The sequence below is a fragment of the Anabrus simplex genome, chromosome 5 (genome assembly GCF_040414725.1).
Source record: "Anabrus simplex isolate iqAnaSimp1 chromosome 5, ASM4041472v1, whole genome shotgun sequence".
NCBI classification, from domain to species: Eukaryota; Metazoa; Arthropoda; class Insecta; order Orthoptera; family Tettigoniidae; genus Anabrus; species Anabrus simplex.
The window spans coordinates 350403451-350423616 of NC_090269.1; the positions used below are offsets into that span (position 1 = coordinate 350403451).

At 41.6% G+C, this 20166-nt stretch overlaps 1 long non-coding RNA gene across 1 annotated transcript in view; it reads left to right on the forward strand.

The window, feature by feature from the left end:
• The first annotated feature begins 994 nt into the window (after positions 1–994).
• The window catches only part of LOC136874097 (uncharacterized), a 55686-nt gene continuing 36514 nt past the window's right edge, over positions 995–20166 (forward strand). Inside the window, exon 1 of the long non-coding RNA XR_010860220.2 lies at positions 995–1142. This is a non-coding gene — a long non-coding RNA (uncharacterized lncRNA). The remainder of the gene's footprint in view (positions 1143–20166) is intronic.

The window sequence follows — 20166 nt, forward strand, 5'->3', positions numbered from 1 at the left end:
AGATGACTGTCAGTAATTTCAATTTATGAAGTAATCTGGTATGATATTAAACAATTGAACATCAACATCTTTGCCCCCCCCCCTCCCTTGCGGGCGCCCATGGAACTTTCCCTCATGGGACAATCATCAGTCATATGGGTCATACTCTAATGCACTGGAGTATTCCTCAGCAACTTCTTGGCCATTGCCAGCTGTCAGTTCTCTGTAATACTGGTGATATTTGGGAGGGACATGTTCAAGCAAGTCCTTAACCTTTGCTGGCTTTATTCGTCTTGTACCATTGTTTTTTGTGGCAGCTCAATACCAGCGAATGATAGCCGACCATCAATACTGTTCCTTTTGTTAATGTCTACAGAATCATGTTCCTCAAAAATATCATAAGAACATTTTAAAAACACTAAAATGGTTCCTTTTTTATTAAATAGTGCTTTGTTAATTGCTTGCTTGCTTACAAAATACTTAATTACTGATTACTTTGCTTATTTGCAGACACCAATCTCTTTGTTACTCTTTCTAGCAAAGGTTGAGTGCTCACAAACTTATCACTTGTGATTTTTACTACTTGAGATAGCCTTTACCCTAGCTATTTTTATTCAATTCATCCATTCATACGGTTCAAAAACACAAGAAACCATCCCTTTATTTTTTAAATCATCCAAAAAAACCTGTTTTAGCGAGGTTATTCATCACCAGGAACTAGATATTTATACCTCCTGTGCAAAAAAACTGTTAGCCCGATTTTGCCAAACAAAAATTAGTCTTTATAGAATGGCATGAAATTTAAAGTTTTGTATCTCAACACAGAGGATTTCCTCATGTCAGCGCAGCTCTCAGAAGATAGTTTGAACTTTCCACAGTAGATGGCAAAACTAACTCACGTTTTACAACTGTTGGTTAGCCCGTTTTTGCGGCCACACATTCATATGGTGTTGCAACAAGGCTAAGCCACCATGATTATCTTATTTGTCCTTGTCATGTTGTGAGAAAAAAAAAAACCACTGATACTGATACCAGTTTAATGGAAAGCCCCAAAATGACGTCAGCGGTAGTTAAAAGTGCTGTGCGAGGAACGTGGTAACCATTTGATCTTGAGTCATTCTGTATACCACTAGCAATAACACAAACGACCAGCATCTTCCAAGGTATGTACTGTATCTTCAGTCTCCACCCCGTACATCTTGAGTTTTAATGATTAATGGAACGTATTAGGAAGATTGTTATTAGTTGGTCGTGGTGGAGAAGAGAGTAACATTTGGGAGACAGCAGGCTCTGAAATAGATTTGAGCCTCTTCGGTGGCAGAATGATCATCGTAGTGAACGTCGTTTCAGAGGGCCTCGATTCGATTCCCGACTAAGCCGGGGATTTTTACGCGTTTGGCTAATTCGTCTAGTTCGGGGACTGTGAGTTTGTGTTCATCTTATACATCTTCATTCTCCAAATCTGCCACTCTATCAGCCATCACAAAAACACGCAATAGGGTTGGCGTCAGGAAAGGCATCCGGCCGTAAAACTGGGCTAAATCCACTTATAGTGCCAAACTAAGTAATTGGGAAAATGACAGAAAGTAGAAGAAGACAAGATTTGTGCTACATGCCTGGAAACTGCAAGGGATTTAACTAATTTGAATAAAATTATTTTAGTATTGAGCCATGAGTTTTGTGTTAACTGTAATTTGTAATCTATACTTAATCTCTAAAATGCGTCCTCTAATTTGGAGCATCAGATTATTAATTATTAAAGTTCGTAAGTTTATTATCTAAAGAAGTAAAAATATTTTTCTTTCTTTTTCTTAATCTGTTTATTGTCCAGGGTTGGCTTTTCCCTCCGACTTAGCGAGGGATCCCATCTCTACCGCCTCAAGGGCAGTGTCCTGGAGCTTCAGACATTGGATCGGGGGATACAACTGGGGAGAATGATCAGTACCTCGCCCAGACGGCCTCACCTGCTATACTGAACAGGGGCCTTGGTGGGGGATGGGAAGATTGGAAGGGATAGGCAAGGAAGAGGGAAGGAAGCGGCCGTGGCCTTAAGTTAGGTACCATCCCGGCATTTGCCTGGAGGAGAAGTGGGAAACCACGGAAAACCACTTCCAGGATGGCTGAGGTGGGAATCGAACCCACCTCTACTCAGTTGACCTCCCGAGGCTGAGTGGACCCCGTTCCAGCCCTCGTACCACTTTTCAAATTTCGTGGCAGAGCCGGGAATCGAACCCGGGCCTCCGGGGGTGGCAGCTAATCACACTAACCACTACACCACAGAGGCGGACTAAAAATATACCAAGCAAATATGCCTTTAGTACTAACTAAATGTGACCGAAGGTAAAATAAAACTTATGGAATTTAGTGATACGTAGCGGATATGAGAGTATTACTAACATTAAACGAACCAAAAAGTGATTAGCGACAACACAGCAGACAGATTAGATCATGCAAACTGACAGGGCTAGAGTTCGATAAAACTTTCAACATTAAATAGGGTCACCAGATTTTCCCCCACAAACCGGGACACTTTGAATTCTCAAACATAAGGACAAAATTGATTAATCACCATCATTATATTATCATCAGTTGAAATATTTAATTTTAATTAAACGCTATAACTCAACTAATACCAAAGATTATCGTCTAGTACCGGTTTCGAACTTCGTAACTTATTCTTCGTTCTCGGGCATTTTAAAATTGATGAGAATTTGTTTACTTTTCTGTACGTAGACCTTTTCGCAGATCCTCAATTCATTAATTAATTAAGTTTATGGCTTTCGAAAATGGTCCAGAGATAAAATATGTACGGCAAGAACTGATTTTTCAATGTTACCATTAATTATCACTTCACTGTGTTAACCTTGTAAGATAGTTTTAACGATTACCATCAGTTTCGAGTTTTTAACTAGTAGGAGTAACCTCACTCTTCTTACAGGACCAGTTATATTCTTACCGGATTGAAACTTCCTCAGCACATTTGTGTTTGTTTTGATTTTCTCATAAAATTCCCTGCAGGTCAAATCGAAGTTTAATTTACAGTGGAGCAAGGCTCGAACTGTGTTTTCGTCCAGTCTATTTCTATCAGGCGATCACACGTTTTTCATTATGAAAAACTCACATTCCACAGGGGCAGATGAAAAAACAAACTCAGCTACTTTGTGAAAATTACAAATCGGCATATTCTGGTCAGTTTGAATATTTTGACCCATTTAGCTTCAAGTAGCCCAGAATCTGGCGTTGAGTTAACATCTTGCTGTTTATAAAATCTCTTAATTCAAGATACCTCATCAAATAAGTCGTCAATGTTTATTATACACTTTGACTGTCCTACTTTAGTGTTAATTAGTTCCGCTGTTTTCTCAACTTCCGACCACTCAATTTCAGTTTGATTTATCCTATTGAAGGATTCCACTTCATAAAAATTTCCTTCCCACAATTCAATATACTCAATGCATCTTGAATAAAATGCAACCATTTCTTTTTATACTCCCATTTCCTTCAAGTTCTCTCCGTCTGGTATGAAGTAATTCTCCTTTCTGTCTGCTAGGCTTTTCTTCAGGTGTTTGAATTCGCAGGCCACTTCTGTTGCAGTGATGTTAGCCTTAACCATTCTGAGAATCGCCTGATTAAATACACGCAACTGTCCACAAACGAACTGCAAGTAGACTTCTGCACATTCGTTCCCCAAGAAATTAATTACTGTTGGGCATTGCTCTTGTGAGCAGAAGTAGGATTTAAGTCCTTCGAACATACGGATGATCGTTTCTAAGGCAGAAAAAAGAGAAAGAAACCTTGCGTTCCCATGTTGTGAGACCTTATTGAATTCTACATCCACAGAATCACAAAAAGATTTAAACTCCATGTCACGCACTGTATATACTGTATGTGAAAATACTTGAATATTTTCACTATAGGAACTTCAACATCTATAGGAAGAACATCCACTACTCTTTGAAAATGATTGTGCACTATATTGGCAGCACAGCCAATACCCAAACGTTCTCTGTCAAATTCATTATTCAGCCGATGGTACACATTTTTCCACCTCTTATTTTAACTCCCCCAAAGTTCGTGTTGCAGTTATCTGCACAGAAACCTATAACTTTCTGCTCAAGTTCATACTTCTTGATGACAGATACTAAAATGTCGCTTAATATCTCCGACGTTTCCATTGGAATTGACGAAGTGTCCAAGAGTTTTACTTTCACTCCCTCTGAATGTAAGAAATACCACACTAACACTGGTAACATTTTTATCTCTCACATATCAGAGGTAGTAATGGACACGGTTACAAAAGAGGCTTATTTTAAATCTTCCTTGACTTCGTCAGCTGATAAAGGAGATAAAACTGCGCATATCACTGATTCACATTTCGTACGTGCAAGACTGAATTTCGCGTCCAAAGAGTTGCGAGATTAGTTTTGAACTACAGTCAGCTGATTTGAAACTGAAATCATGAGAGGCTGTGTGGTAAGCAAAAATTGTTTCTTTAGTAGCATTGCAAGTTCCTTGTTCTGAGGATCCGTGCTCTTGAAATACGAGGTGATACACGAATTAGATTTAGTTTGAATATTTTGACCCATTTAGCTTCAAGTAGCCCAGAATCTGGCGTTGAGTTAACATCTTGCTGTTTATAAAATCTCTTAATCCAAGATACCTCATCAAATAAGTCGTCAATGTTTATTATACACTTTGACTGTCCTACTTTAGTGTTAATTAGTTCCGCTGTTTTCTCAACTTCCGACCACTCAATTTCAGTTTGATTTATCCTATTGAAGGATTCCACTTCATAAAAATTTCCTTCCCACAATTCAATATACTCAATGCATCTTGAATAAAATGCAACCATTTCTTTTTATACTCCCATTTCCTTCAAGTTCTCTCCGTCTGGTATGAAGTAATTCTCCTTTCTGTCTGCTAGGATTTTCGTGCTCCGCACTCTACGATGTGCCACAGAAGAAACACTGCCACAATGTGAATACGTAACTCTGTTTTATAGATAACACAGTGTTTTAAAAATCGGAAATTCTTTCCGAAACTCATCCGTAAACTTACAACTCCATTCCGGCATTTTGGAAAGAAAGTAGAAACACCAGCACAAGAGAAAGACAACATTCGCCAGACAACGGAGAAAACAATAACCAAGTGACGGGTTACTTGCGTCATTACATTGATTATGTTTTCCCGTAGCTATACAACGGATATGGCTTAAAGAATCATCGCCGTCTTGGTCATTAATGTGGAACAACACATAATCATCTACATTTTAGCTAGTCAGTGTTAAAGATGAACGTGTTATGAAAATACGTCAACAGCATAAGATCTCTTATAAAGAATGAATCAATGTGACTTATTTTCGAGCAGCGGTTTCCATAAAAACCGGGACAAGACTATGAACCGGGCGGGACTCCGGGACAGAGCTTCCAAACCGGTACGGTCCCGACTAAACCGGGACATACGGTAACCCTAATATTAAATCACTTTACTGTCACTACCTTAACTTCAGACGCTTTACAACTGTTCCATTAGTAAGCCTCTTGAAGATCTCTTCACCGAACTCTTTCACATAATGTCTGCATTTTATATCCTCACTTTAGGTATGGTAGGACTCAATGTAGTACTATACCTGTAATGTTAAAGAAGCATTTTGACAGCTAGGGCTGGAGGGAGAAGCATTGCACGTGCCACTGCACAGTGTTGCCACATACCTGCATTCGTTTCTCCTTCCCTTAGCTTCCGACTCACTTGTTCGTTTGTTCGGACCGCTGTGTTGTGTTGTACGTAACTCTGAGTTTTGGCAACTCCACGCAACACGAGCCGGCCAGGAGGCTTATCGCCATGGTAACCACAGTTATAGTTGGGGACAAAACATGACGGCCTCAGTTCCTAGAAGCCAGCTGGAAGCCAGTAGTCAATCACACCCTGCACCCTGCTGAGTTAACGAGTTCTAAGTGATCCTTGTTTGTTTTGGAGAGGCTGCCAAAGCACTTTCTTCCTCACTCTCTGTAGTATTTCCCCTGGCTTCGTGTAGAGTGTAGTAGCCGATTTGGCAACTCTGGGTGCAGTAGAGGTAGTAAATCCTATAAGTCGCTAATAGACACCGAGCTGCCGCTGGAGAGTAGTGATGTGAGGCAAGGTCGTCATGATTTGTCCCCAACTATATGTTTCTATGGCAACCATACCTCCTACTCGCTTCTCCCCACCCAGGCAAGCAGTAAATGGACCCCCAGTGCGACCAATCTGTTGAAATTCGTTGGTGGTGAAAGGGGAAGAGGGCTGTAACTGGACCCGTCAAGGATGAACTGAACGAAAGAAAACATGCATTGTCGTTGTTTGCTCATTGCTTCTCAGCTAAATACAGTATATCTTACTGAAGTGGCACGCTCCTCGATGTTGGGGCAATGCAAGTGGCTGCGTGACGCGACGCTTCAATTTCATCCACTAGAGCGCAGCGTGTAAGAAACTCAAGCAGAGACAGACTAGGCATAGTGGTGGTTAAAAATGCATACACATCTAAGCCTCCTCTGCGAACCATGTGACCTTGCCGCGGTGGGGAGGCTTGTGTGTCCCAGTGATGCAGATAGCCGAGCCGCAGGTGCAACCATATCGGATGGGTATCTGTTGAGAGACCAGACTAACGAATGGTTCATCGAAAGGGGGGTAGCAGCCTTTCGGTAGTTGCAAGGGCGGCAGTCTAGATGATTGACTGATACGGCCTTGTAATAATACTCAACATGGCTTAGCTGTGTTGATACTGCTACACGGTTGAAAGCAACGGTAAACTACAACCGTAACTAACTCCCGAGGACATGCAGCTCTTTCTGTATGAATGATGTACTGATGATGGCTTCCTCCCGGGTAAAATATTCCGGAGGTAAACTAGTCCCCCATTCGGATCTCCGAGTGGGGACTACACGAGAGGGGGCGATCATCAGGAAGATGGATACTGACATTCTGCGAGTCGGAGCGTGGAATGTTAGAAGTTTGAATCGTTGTGGTAGGTTAGAGAATCTGAAAAGGGAGATGGATAGGCTAAAGTTAGATGTAGTTGGTATAAGTGAAGTACGTTGGCAGGAAGAACAAGATTTTTGGTCAGGCGACTACCGAATTATCAACACAAAATCAAACAAGGGAAATGCAGGAGTTGGTTTAATAATGAATAAGAAAATAGGGCAGCGGGTAAGCTACTACGACCAGCATAGTGAAAGAAATACTGTCGTGAAGATAGACACCAAACCAATGCCCACCACAATAGTGCAGGTCTATATGCCTACTAGTTCAGCGGATGATGAAGAAATCGGAAGAGATTTAATACAATATGTAAAAGGTGACGAGAATCTAATTGTGATGGGAGACTGGAATGCAGTGGTAGGCCAAGGAAGAGAAGGTGGTACAGTAGGAGAATTTGGATTGGGACAAAGGAACGAAAGAGGAAGTCGGCTGGTTAAATTCTTCACTGATCATAATTTAGTCCTTGCCAATACTTGGTTCAAACACCACAAACGACGGCTGTATACGTGGACGAGACCTGGAGACACTGAGAGGTATCAAATAGACTTCATTATGATTAGGCAGAGATTCAGAAACCAGGTGTTGGATTGCAAAACTTTCCCAGGAGCAGACGTGGACTCTGACCACAACTTGTTGGTCATGAAATGCCATCTGAAGTTGAAGAAATTGAAGAAAGGAAAGAATGCAAAAAGATGGGATCTAGACAAGTTGAAAGAAAAGAGTGTGAGGGATTGTTTCAAGGAACATGTTGCACAAGGACTAAATGAAAAGGCTGAAGTAAACACTATAGAGGAAGAGTGGAGAATCATGAAAAATGAAGTCAGTAGGGCTGCTGAAGAAATGTTAGGAAGGAAGAAAATATCAATTAAGAATCAGTGGATAACTCAGGAGATACTAGACCTGATTGATGAACGACGAAAATACAAGAATGCTCTAAATGAAGAAGGCAGAAAAGAATACAGGCGATTAAAGAATGAAATGGATAGAAAGTGCAAGGTAGCTAAGGAAGAATGACTGAAGGAGAAGTGCAAGGATGTCGAAGGCTGTATGGTCCTGGGAAAGGTAGATGCTGCATATAGGAAAATCAAGGAAACCTTTGGAGAAAGGAAATCTAGGTGTATGAATATTAAGAGCTCAGATGGAAAGCCACTTCTAGGGAAAGAAGACAAAGCAGAAAGATGGCAGGAGCATATCCAACAGTTGTATGAAGGTAAAGATGTAGATAATGTGGTTCTGGAACATGAAGAGGCTGTTGATACTGATGAAATGGGAGACCCAGTTTTGAGGTCAGAGTTTGACAGAGCTGTGAGAGACCTCAATAGGAACAAGGCACCTGGAATTGATGACATTCCCTCTGAATTACTGACTGCCTTAGGAGAAACCAGCATGGCAAGGTTATTTCATTTAGTGTGCAAGATGTATGAGACAGGAGAAGTCCCATCCGATTTTCGGAAGAATGTTGTTATACCTATTCCCAAGAAAGCCGGTGCTGACAGGTGTGAAAACTACCGCACCATTAGTTTAGTATCTCATGCCTGCAAAATTTTAACACGTATTATTTACAGAAGAATGGAAAAACAAGTTGAAGCTGAGTTGGGAGAAGATCAATTTGGCTTCAGAAGAAATGTAGGAACACGTGAAGCAATCCTGACTTTACGTCTGATCTTAGAGGATCGAATCAAGAAGGATAAGCCCACGTACATGGCATTCGTAGATCTAGAAAAGGCATTCGATAATGTTGATTGGACCAAGCTATTTATGATTCTGAAGGTGATAGGGATCAGATACCGGGAACGAAGAATGATCTACAATCTGTATAAAAATCAGTCTGGAGTGATAAGAATCGAGGGCTTTGAAAAAGAAGCTGCAATCCAGAAAGGAGTGAGGTAAGGTTGCAGTTTGTCCCCTCTCCTTTTCAATGTTTACATAGAACAGGCAGTAAAGGAAATTTGGAAAGGGAATCACAGTCCAAGGAGAGGAAATCAAAACCTTGAGATTTGCCGATGATATTGTTATTTTATCTGAGACTGCAGCAGTCTCGAGAAGTTGCTGAATGGAATGGATGAAGTCTTGGGTAAGGAGTACAAGATGAAAATAAATAAGTCCAAAACAAAAGTAATGGAGTGCAGTCGAACAAAGGCAGGTGATGCAGGAAATATTAGATTAGGAAATGAAGTCTTAAAGGAAGTAGATGAATATTGTTACTTGGGTAGTAAAATAACTAACGATGGCAGAAGTAAGGAGGACATAAAATGCCGACTAGCACAAGCAAGGAAGGGCTTTCTTAAGAAAAGAAATTTGCTCACTTCAAACATTGATATCGGAATTAGAAAGATGTTTTTGAAGACTTTCGTGTGGAGCGTGGCATTGTATGGAAGTGAAACATGGACGATAACTAGCTCAGAAAGAAAGAGAATAGAAGCTTTTGAAATGTGGTGTTACAGAAGAATGCTGAAGGTGAGATGGATAGATCGAATCACGAATGAAGAGATACTGAATCGAATTGGTGAGAGGAGATCGATTTGGCTAAATTTGAAAGAGGAAGAGATAGAATGATAAGACACATCTTAAGACACCCAGGACTTGTTCAGTTGGTTTTTGAAGGAAGTGTAGGTGGTAAGAACGGTAGGGGTAGACCAAGGTTTGAATATGACAAGCAGATTAGAGCAGATGTAGGATGCAATAGTTACGTAGAAATGAAAAGGTTAGCACAGGATAGGGTGGCGTGGAGAGCTGCATCAAACCAGTCGATTGACTGATGACTCAAACAACAACAACAACAACAACACACCTAAGCCAAACAATCTTTTGTACAGTGTCTTACGTTCGGACCATGGTGTAGGGGTAGCATGCCACCATGACCACCACCACCTCCCGGCCAGGTTTCGAATTTTTATCTGGATCTAAGGCTTGGTTCCAGGTCCACTCAGCCTACGTGATTACAATTGAGGAGCTATCTGAAGGTCTAGAAACCATGAATAACGGCCGAGAGAATTCGTCGTGCCACTATACGACACCTTGTAATCTGCAAGCCTTCGGGCTGAGCAGCGGTCGCTTGGTAGGCCATGGCCCTTGTAATTGTGATCTTTTCTACTTTTTAAAACTTCACTCAAGCTTATTCGTCTGCTAATGTCATTCCACTTCATCACTCGTGGAACATACCGCTTAGTCGAGCAGCTTTTCTCCTTACTTCCTAGTCTTCCCAGCTCCTTTGTCGAAGACTCTTTTGTAGTCGCTCGCATTCCTATAATTTATTTACCTCCTCCCCTGCATGCATCCCTCTATTATTCATCGAGTGAAAGTTAATAACCAAATTCCTATATGCCAATAATTGCAATTCAAGTCCCCGGCGTTGTTTTAATAGTAGTTTTTAGAGAAATTATTGTAGACTTCTTATTTTCAGCATTTAAGGACACTTTTATTCTCCGTAATAGTAATCCAAAAGAAAAGTCACCTCCGTACAGGCCATGGAGGCCCTTGGAGGAGTAGAAGGTAAAGGCTTCCACCATTGTTAACCTCGGCACTTGATGGGGCAGAGTGGTTAGCTCTACGCCCGGCCACCTTTGCCCTCAGGAATTAACCTGGTACTCATTTTGGTGTAGGCTAAGTGAACCTCAGGGCCATATGCACCTCCGGAAGTGGAAATCTCGTTTCTTAAATTTTACGACTTCCTGACGGGGATTCGAACCCAAGTACGCCTTTACCGCCTCGGCCAGGCAGCCCCTATAATAGTAATCCACCAGCTGTAATTATCACATAACCACATTTCATTTCAGAATTGTAGTGTAGATACGGTGTATTAGATAGTATCTTGCCTGTTATATTCGTGTGTATCTTTGTGTACGCGATACTTCAGCATTTAACCAAACGGCTGTTTAAATTTCTATTAGAGACTAGTAGGATAAAATCGTACTAATAATAATGTCTACGCATTTAGCTTTGTTCTTAATCCTTGCGAATTTCAAACTTGAATTGAAATGTTCCTTTCAGTTTGTGCTTAGTAATAAATAACCTATTGTAATTAGGATACGTCTGAACGTAGTTTAAAAATTATTGTGGTGTATTTGTAGTATCTTATTAGAAGTTAGTGTGCTTATTCTATTTTTGTAAGATATTTGTGCAGTAGAAGTATCTCTAGAAACTCTCTTACTAGAATTCTGTTGTAATTAGGATAGGCTGAACTGCAGTTTAGAATTGTGTAGTTCTTGTGTATTTCATTCGGTATTCACTAATTAACGACAGTTTTTTCCTGTTAAGGTGTTGTAGGATAAAAATATACTACGACTAAGTAGTATTATAGTAAAATAGTAAATTAATTACCTTATTGTCGTGTGATCTTTATGCACTATCCTAGAAATTATATTTCTTTCCTTTCACTTCTTTGGCACAGAATAACCTTTTTATTTTTTATTTTATACTCATTATCTCGTAAAGAATGGATAAGGAGTGCAAGTGTAAGAACTGTGGGTGTGGCCAGGCGTTAAGAAGTATGAGGGAGGATTTGGAGAGTTTGAGGGAGATAATTGGGATTCTCTCAGATGACAGGACGGAAAATAGGCCACCCTCAAACAATGTATAGGATACAGTAGGTGTGAAAGAAAGATGGGAAGGAAATGGGGCAATTGTAGAAGACAGGTGGTCTTATGTTTTAAGGGCAAAGGGCTCTATTAAAGATCATAATTCAGGAAAGGTGTCTGTGAGAAATGGTATGAGTCACTGCAGATAGAACAACAGAGGGAAGATGAGGAACAGGGAACTGTTGCTGAGAAGTGTGGAAGTAGGAGGAAAGGAAAAGGTAGGGAAGGGAAATGTAGAGTACAGGATAGGAAAAGACAGGTGGAACAAGGTAATGAGAGGGTGAAAATGGAGGAAAGAAGGGATGACCAGGAGTGGAGGGGGTCAAATGAGGTGGGTAGGGTTGAGGCTCTGGTCATGGAAGATTCCATTGTTAGAATGTGCGGAAGTGTGTGGAGGAAAGGGAATCAGGGTAGAGCGTTATCCAGGAATTAGGTTAAGGTAGATGTTGAGGGAAGTAGAAGAGTAGGAGGAGGGAAAGGAGAAGGTGGCAGTGCTTCACGTTGGTACCAAGAACGTAAGGTAAGCAGGTATAAGTACCAACATAGTTGGGATGTATGGGATCTGGTAAACGCAGCACGGGTAAAGTTTAAGGAAGCGGAGATTGTTATCGGTGGAATGCTGTGTAGGAGGCATACTGACTGGAAGGTGATTGGGGATTTACATGAGAATATGGAATGTGCATGTGGGAAACTGGAAGTGAGGTTTGTAGGTCCTAATTGGTGGGTAGGAGATAGGGATTTGCGCTCAGACGGCCTTCACTTAATCCGCGGTGGTACGTATAGGTTAGGAAATTTGTTTAGAAAGGTTACAGGGAGGTACATTCAGGGAAACGGGGTGGTCTAGGGAGCGATGATAACGGTGCAGGGATCTGGAAATCAAGTAGGGATGACATAAAAATGTCAGTGTTGAAAATTAGAAGCAATGTAAAGAAAGGCATCGAATTAAGTAATTTAATAGATATATACTTACCAGATATTGTAACAGGAATTGAGTCTTGGCTGAGAAATGATTTAATGGATGAAGATTTTCTAACGGAACTCGAGTGTTTATCGTTAGATAGGATGGGAATGCTAGGAGGGTAGTATTCATTCTGGTGAAAAAAGAGTTTGTAAGCTACGAAGAAGTTAAAGATGACGAAAGGCTCATCTCTAAAGGTAACAGGAAACTTGTACAGACCGAAAAAGGGTAGCGCTGACGCTGAGGCTTTAAGCCACTTCGTTTACTACCCGACCAACAACCACGAATTTATACGTATGATAACGAAAATGGCATTACGTTACTTCCTTGCTTCCAAGCAGAGACGTTGTCATGGCAATCGGTAGACTCACTGTCGAGCTGCGAGTGTGTCTGTCACTCGCGGCAGAACATAAAACCCGTAAGTAATTTTCTCCGTCATTTGAAGGGTAAACGAAAAAAAAATAAAAATTGAACGAAAATTATATAAAAGAAAGGTCTTATTGGTCTTAAGGAGAAGTACTACGTAATAACAGTTATAACAAAAGTTATAGAGAATACAATTTCCGACCATTTATGTCTTATTCAGCTTTACCGTACCGAATATGATAAGATTGGTGATGATGGTGATTATATTTTAAGGGGGCGTACAACCAGGTAATCTTCCTCTATATAACATTAATCAGAAAGAAAAAATGGAAGGTATCCGACACTTCGATAAATGAAGATATCGGCCAAAGAAGAATAAGGGCCTAGAAGGGTGTGAAAATGAATGACTCCCTATGTTTCGATACCTAATACCGTCGGGGTCGGAAAAGAACAAGAGTTGACCAAGGGAGGTCGGATAGGGTAGGCGAAAGTGAGGAGACTGGCACAAGTAAGTGGAAGCAATGCCAGGGCTCAGCTAAGGGCCCTGTGGTTGCAGTCCACACTCCCAAGTTGAGAGCCCCTGGGCCTCCTTTAAGACGCCTCTTACGACAGGGTTGTAGTGATGCTTTTTTTTTGCTTGGGGCTTTACGTCGCACCGACACAGATAGGTCTTATGGCGACGATGAGATAGGAAAGGCCTAGGAGTTGGAAGGAAGCGGCCGTGGCCTTAATTAAGGTACAGCCCCAGCATTTGCCTGGTGTGAAAATGGGAAACCACGGAAAGCCATCTTCAGGGCTGCCGATAGTGGGATTCGAACCTACTATCTCCCGGATGCAAGCTCACAGCCGCGCGCCTCTACGCGCACGGCCAACTCGCCCGGTCGTAATGGTGCTTAAGTGAAACAATGCATTGACTCACATTACCGCTCGTAGTGGTGCTTAAGTGAAACTCTGCATTGACTCACATTACCGCTCGTAGTGGTGCTTAAGTGAAACTCAGCATTGAGTCACATTACCGCTCGTAGTGGTGCTTAAGTGAAACTCTGCATTGACTCACATTACCGCTCGTAGTGGTGCTTAAGTGAAGCAATGCATTGACTCATATTAGCACTCGTAGTGGTAAAAAAAAAAGTAAACTGCTAATCTAATCGACCGGATAACGAAGATTAAGAAAAGGATTGTGAGTTTTAGGAATAAATAAAGAATATATTATTATACTTTATTTATTTTATTTACAAGAATTTGTAGCTCATATCCCTAGGATGTTTTCAACATGGAGTTGCTTGCCTGAAGGTCTAGAATAGGGAACATGCATGATCCGGGGTTTTAATTACAAATATGCTAATCTGATTCAAAATTTCATGCAGAATTCAAAAATGTGATCAGAATGTACAAATAATAACTCCAAACATGATAAAAATCTACGAAAATGTCACGTCACGCAAGTACGCGATCTCATTGGTCTGACGTCATCGTACAGGTTGACTGAATTACCAGACGAAATAACACATAGTGTGCTGTGAGAAGCAGGATACACTTCGCGTATTTCTACTTTACATTAGTGTCTAGTATGGTTAAATTCGAGGTCTATACATTTGATAATAATCTGAGTGGTATATTTTAGACTTAAAATGAATCCTGCGCAGACAGTGAGGCAGAAAACTTATAAATGGTGTAGAGTTCCGATGTGCAATAGCACATCGCATACCGTACCAAACAAATTGTTTATAAATGTTCCAAAGACGCTAAAACTAGGGAGAAATGGATTTTGGCGAGCCGGAGAAATGCTGGTGATATATCGGAAAAGTCTACAGTTTACTTTTTTGAAGATTTTAACGTAAGGTGAATTTGTTTGAATTTTCAAATAACTTTTCCATGTCAGCTGTTCTAGTGGTAAAACTTTAAATTTTAATGTATGATGCTTTATTTAAATGCTTCAATTACATCTTGGAATATGAAAGTAATAAACAGTGCATTAAATAATGCTGATTATTAAAGTATTCTCCAAACCTAACCTATGTTTTGGGTGATCCATGTCAAGATAATAAATCAAAGGGGTTATGAACCATTTTGACAGCTCTAATTCTATCTCGGCATGGGACAGTTATGTATGTCTTTATTGAAGAGCTTAATTGATAAAGAAATTTAGGCTATATCTAAATACTCTATAATGTAACAAAGAATAGGCGTGTACATCATGAAAGGAAACAACGTGAATTTAACAAATGTATAACTCTCCACAAAACCAATGCTTGTCTGTTGGGGTCTTATAAGATAACAATGCTCAATTATAATAATTATCATAATATTAATGAAATAAATAACATAATTGCACACAGGTGAAAATAGTGATGTAGGTGTTTAAAATATTATCCAACTTCGCCTAAGTTTTAGGTTATACAAGCCAAGTCAATAAACCGAAGGGTAAAAATACTGCGCGAGTTGGCCGTGCGGTTAGGAGCGCGCAGCTGTGAGCTCGCATCCGGAAGATAGTGGGTTTTGAACCCCACTGCCGGCAGCCCTGAAGATGGTTTTCCGTGGTTTCCCATTTTCACACCAGGCAAATACTGAGGCTGTACCTAAGGCCACGGCCGTTTTGTTCCCATTCCTAGGCCTTTCCTGTCCCATCGTCGCCATAAGACCTATATGTGACGGTGTGACGTAAAGCAAAAAAAAAAAAAAAAAAAGTAAAAGTCACAGCACCCAAAGACATTCCTGTATTGAGCGACTAAAATGTCACCAGGACACTTTTCTTTCTTGATATGCGCAGCTTGTTAAAAGCCAAATGTAATTAATGTTATTGGCTTCACGCCCCGCTAACTACTTCTACGATTTTCGGAGACGCCGATGTGCAGGAATTTAGTCCTGCAGGAGTTCTTTTACGTGCCAGTAAATCTACCGACACGAGGCTGACGTATTTGAGCACCTTCAACTACCACCGGACTGAAGCAGGATCGAACCTGCCAAGTTGGGGTCAGAAGGCCAGCACCTCAACAGTCTGAACCACTCAGCCCGACTTGTGAAAACTAGATGAAGTCATATTTATCTTTATCATGTTTAACTTTTTCCCTCCACAAAGATATTTAATTCTCTTTCATGGGCCCCGGAAGTGGGTAGGCCAGTTGTCCCAACCATAAATATATTTTTTTTTTTGGGAATGATAGATTATAGTCCTATAGTACTATGATCTTTCTCTCTTTCTTAATCAGTTTATCCTTCAGGGTTGGTTTTCTCTCGGACTCAGCGAGGGATTTCACCTCTACCACTTCAAGGGCAGTGTCCTGGAACGTGAGACTTTGAGTATGGTGATGAAACTGGTGAGGAGGGCCATTACCTCGCCCAGGCGGCCTCACCTGTTATGCTCAACAGGGGCCTTGTTGGAGGATGGGAGGATCGGAAGGGATAGACAAGGAAGAGGGAAGGAAACGGCCGTGGCCTTAGGTGCCTGAAGGAGAAGTAGGAAAATACGAAAAACCACTTCGAGGATGGCTGAGGTGGGATTCGAAACCCTTCTACTCAGTTGACCTCCCGAGGCTGAGTAGACCCCGTTCCAGCCCTCGTACTATTTGTTTTCAACTTTCATGGCAGAGCCGAGAATCGAAACCGGGCCTCCGGGAGTGGCACACATTAACCACTACACCACAGAAGCGGACTAGTACTATAATGCTACCTATATGTTTATGTTAGTGCTGAAATCCGATTTCTTACTTTACTAATGCTGAAAGCCCGAAAATGTAATGTTATTCTTTAATATGGGAATCAGTCTAGAAGGAAATTTTGAAAGTGATGTTATTTCTATCCAGGTTTGTTGTTATCCTAATACTACGGGTTACAGTACATTGCACGTACATAAAAGACGCCACTTACAAACTTGCTAGTTATCCGCGAATTTCTGCGGCCACAAAAGTCACATTTTTCAAGAATGATGACATCTACACATAGTAGATTGTCTGACTGTGCTGTTTTGAACCTTTCTTCTGTCATTTTGAAGTTATTCGCGATCATGAATAATAAACAATCGGCTTTTAGCAACGGCTGATGCACAACGGCTGGTAGAGCTCCATGCGGTACTGGATCGTGACGTCACAGCGCGCCGCTTACGTCAGAGGCCGTTTCACTCGCCGTGCGGAAAGGCACTATTAAATATTTTTTTAATGGTAGAAAACAAGGCAACATACCACAATGCAATACGTTTACGTACTATTTCATTGGTGTACTTTTCAAAACAAATATTTTTGAAAAAGATGCATGTTCCCAATTGAGGATTTTAATTGCAAGTTGTTTTACGTCACACCGGCACACATAGGTCTTATGGCGACGATGGGGTAGAGAAGGGCTAGGAGTGGGGGAGAAAGCGGCCGTGGCCTTAATTAAGATACAGTGTCAGAATTTGCCTGGTGTGAAAATGGTAAACCACGAAAAACCATCCTACGGGATGCCGACAGTGGGTTTTGACCCCACTATCTCCCGATTACAAGCTTACAGCTGCGTTTCCCTATGCGCACGGCCAATTCGCTCGGTTTGAAATGCTGTGGCTAGCCAAACACGTAAGGAATGATGCCTTCTCAAGATAGTAAGGTATTCAAAGACTGTTCAGGACATTTTGGGACATTTGAACCACCATGTATAGTTCTACGTATATATACTGTGAGTTTGCCACCATCGCCTGTTTCCATCTACTTTTGCTTGAAAAAAATGTAAGTAAATATAGGCTGATACATGTTTGAAAGCTGATCTGTCTCAAGTGGTGGAACGCTGATAGGTTATGTGTTACTGACTGCGGCGCGGGATGGAAACGTTTACCTTGTACCTACGGCGCGTTCGTAACCTTGCCCCTTCTTGGTGAGCGAAGTGGGTATGTTACGGCGTTCGGCTCGTGTGTCTGTACCCCGCTTAATGCGCAATTGAATATACAGATAATAAATTAATGAGTGGATATCTTACTCTAGGTATGGGTCAAAAGATTACCAACGTATACGTTATCCTTGTAAGTCATCATCATCATCATCTGTTTACCCTCCAGGTTCGGTTTTCCCCTCGGACTTAGCGAGGGATCCCACCTCTACCGCCTCAAGGGCAGTGTCCTGGAGCTTGAGACTCTTGGTCGGGGGATACAACTGGGGAGTATGACCAGTACCTCGCCCAGGCGGCCTCACCTGCTATGCTGAACAGGGGCCTTGTGGAGGGATGGGAAGATTGGAAGGGATAGGCAAGGAAGAGGGAAGGAAGCTGCCCTGGCCTTAAGTTAGGTACCATCCCGGCATTCGCCTGGAGGAGAAGTGGGAAACCACGGAAAACCACTTCCAGGATGGCTGAGGTGGGAATCGAACCCACCTCTACTCAGTTGACCTCCCGAGGCTGAGTGCACCCCGTTCCAGCCCTCGTACCACTTTTCAAATTTCGTGGCAGAGCCGGGAATCGAACCCGGACCTCCGGGGGTGGCAGCTAATCACGCTAACCACTACACCACAGAGGCGGCCCTTGTAAGTCAATCTATCAAATTTTGGATAAAAAGAAAAAAAGTTAAAATGTTGTATGGCTTTCAGTGCCGGGAGTGTCCGAGGATAAGTTTGGCTTGCTAGGTGGAGATCTTTCTATATGACTCCTGTAGGCGCCCAGCGTGTCGTGATGAGGATGAAATGATGATGAAGACGACACATACAAACAGCCCCCGTGCCAGCGGAATTAACCAATTATGGTTAAAATTCCCGACACTGCCAGGAACCGAATCGGGACTCCTGTGACAAAAGACCAGCAAGCTAAACATTTAGCCGTGGAACCGGACGAAGTTTGAATGAAGAGTGTTTACGTGTTGTGAAAGACGAATGAAAGAAAGGCAATAATAAATATTGGTTTAGCGTCTCTATAACTAGTTCTGTAGTTTACGGAGACTAAGTTGTGGCAGAAGTTCTTTTACGTGGCGCTAAATCTACCGACGCGAGGCTGGTGTATTTGAGCAGGTTCAAATATCTCTTGACTGGTCTAGAATCAAACACGCCATCTTGGAGCTCAGAAACCCAGTGCTCTACCGTCTAAGCCACTCGGTCCGCCATAAAATGAATTGCACCTTCATTTTTGAAAATTGCGTCAAGGGAAAGTGGGAATCAAACATTCTCCTGCGCAACGTGTTGATTCAAAATTGCCAAGATATTTTCAATTCCTGAAATTAAATTTCAAGTATACTGGGACTGTTCCGAAGACGTCCGCACATCCTGAAACGAATCTTTAATGGGACTTGCTTCTAGGTCTTCGTTACAAGGAGTTCTGACGTCACAATGTTGACTAGTATAAAGCTTGTCGACCTTGGTTGCGATACTCTAGCAGTTTGGAAAGACCAGCAGTCCCATGCATATCATAATTACTAATATATCTATCAATGTACGACCTTGGGGTATACCCTGTTTCAAAGAAACGGTGTTGTCAGTTTTGAGAGAGTTATGGAATGGGGAAAAATAGTACATTCGGTCATTTGTGCAACCAAACATCTGTGGCATTTGCATCGCATATCCCTCGATAAAGGAAGGTAAAGGCGCCTAGCAAAGAACTTTTCAAATATTAGAGAATGAACACGTCCACCTCTGCGGAGGCCCGGGTTCGATTCTCGGCTCTGTCACGAAATTTGAAAATGTGATACTAGGGCTGGAATTGGGTCCACTCAGCCTCGGGTTTTCCGTGGTTTCCCACTTCTTCTCCAGGCAAATGTAGGGATGCTACCTAACTTAAGGCCACGGCCGCTTCCATCCCTCTTCTTTGTCTATCCCCTATTCAGCATAGCAGGCGAGGCCGCCTGGACGAGGTACTTTCCATCTCCCCAGTTGTATCCCCCCGACTCAAAGTCTCACGCTCCAGGACACTGCCCTTGAGGCGGTAGAGGTGTGTTCTCTCGCTAAGTCCGAGGGAAAAGCCAACCCTGGACGATAAACGGATTAAGAAAGAAGAGAAAGAATAAAGAAAAAATGTCCATGTATATAATTCCGCTGAATTTGTTAACTATATTCATACAAAGACATTTAAAGGTAGCTCATATTTTATAGCTTAAATTCAATTGTTTATTCTGCAAATGCTTGTTTTTATAATATTTCTAATTTTTTGTAGGCTATTTCGAAACCCGTATACTGTATGCTTTTTAAATTTCTGAAGTTCACTTTTATTTCAGAGGGATTTTGAACCCTCCTAACCTCCTCCCCCCCACTGGGCACAGCCTTGTATGTATGTATGTATGTATGTATGTATGTATGTATGTATGTATGTATACCAACCTCATTGAGGAGC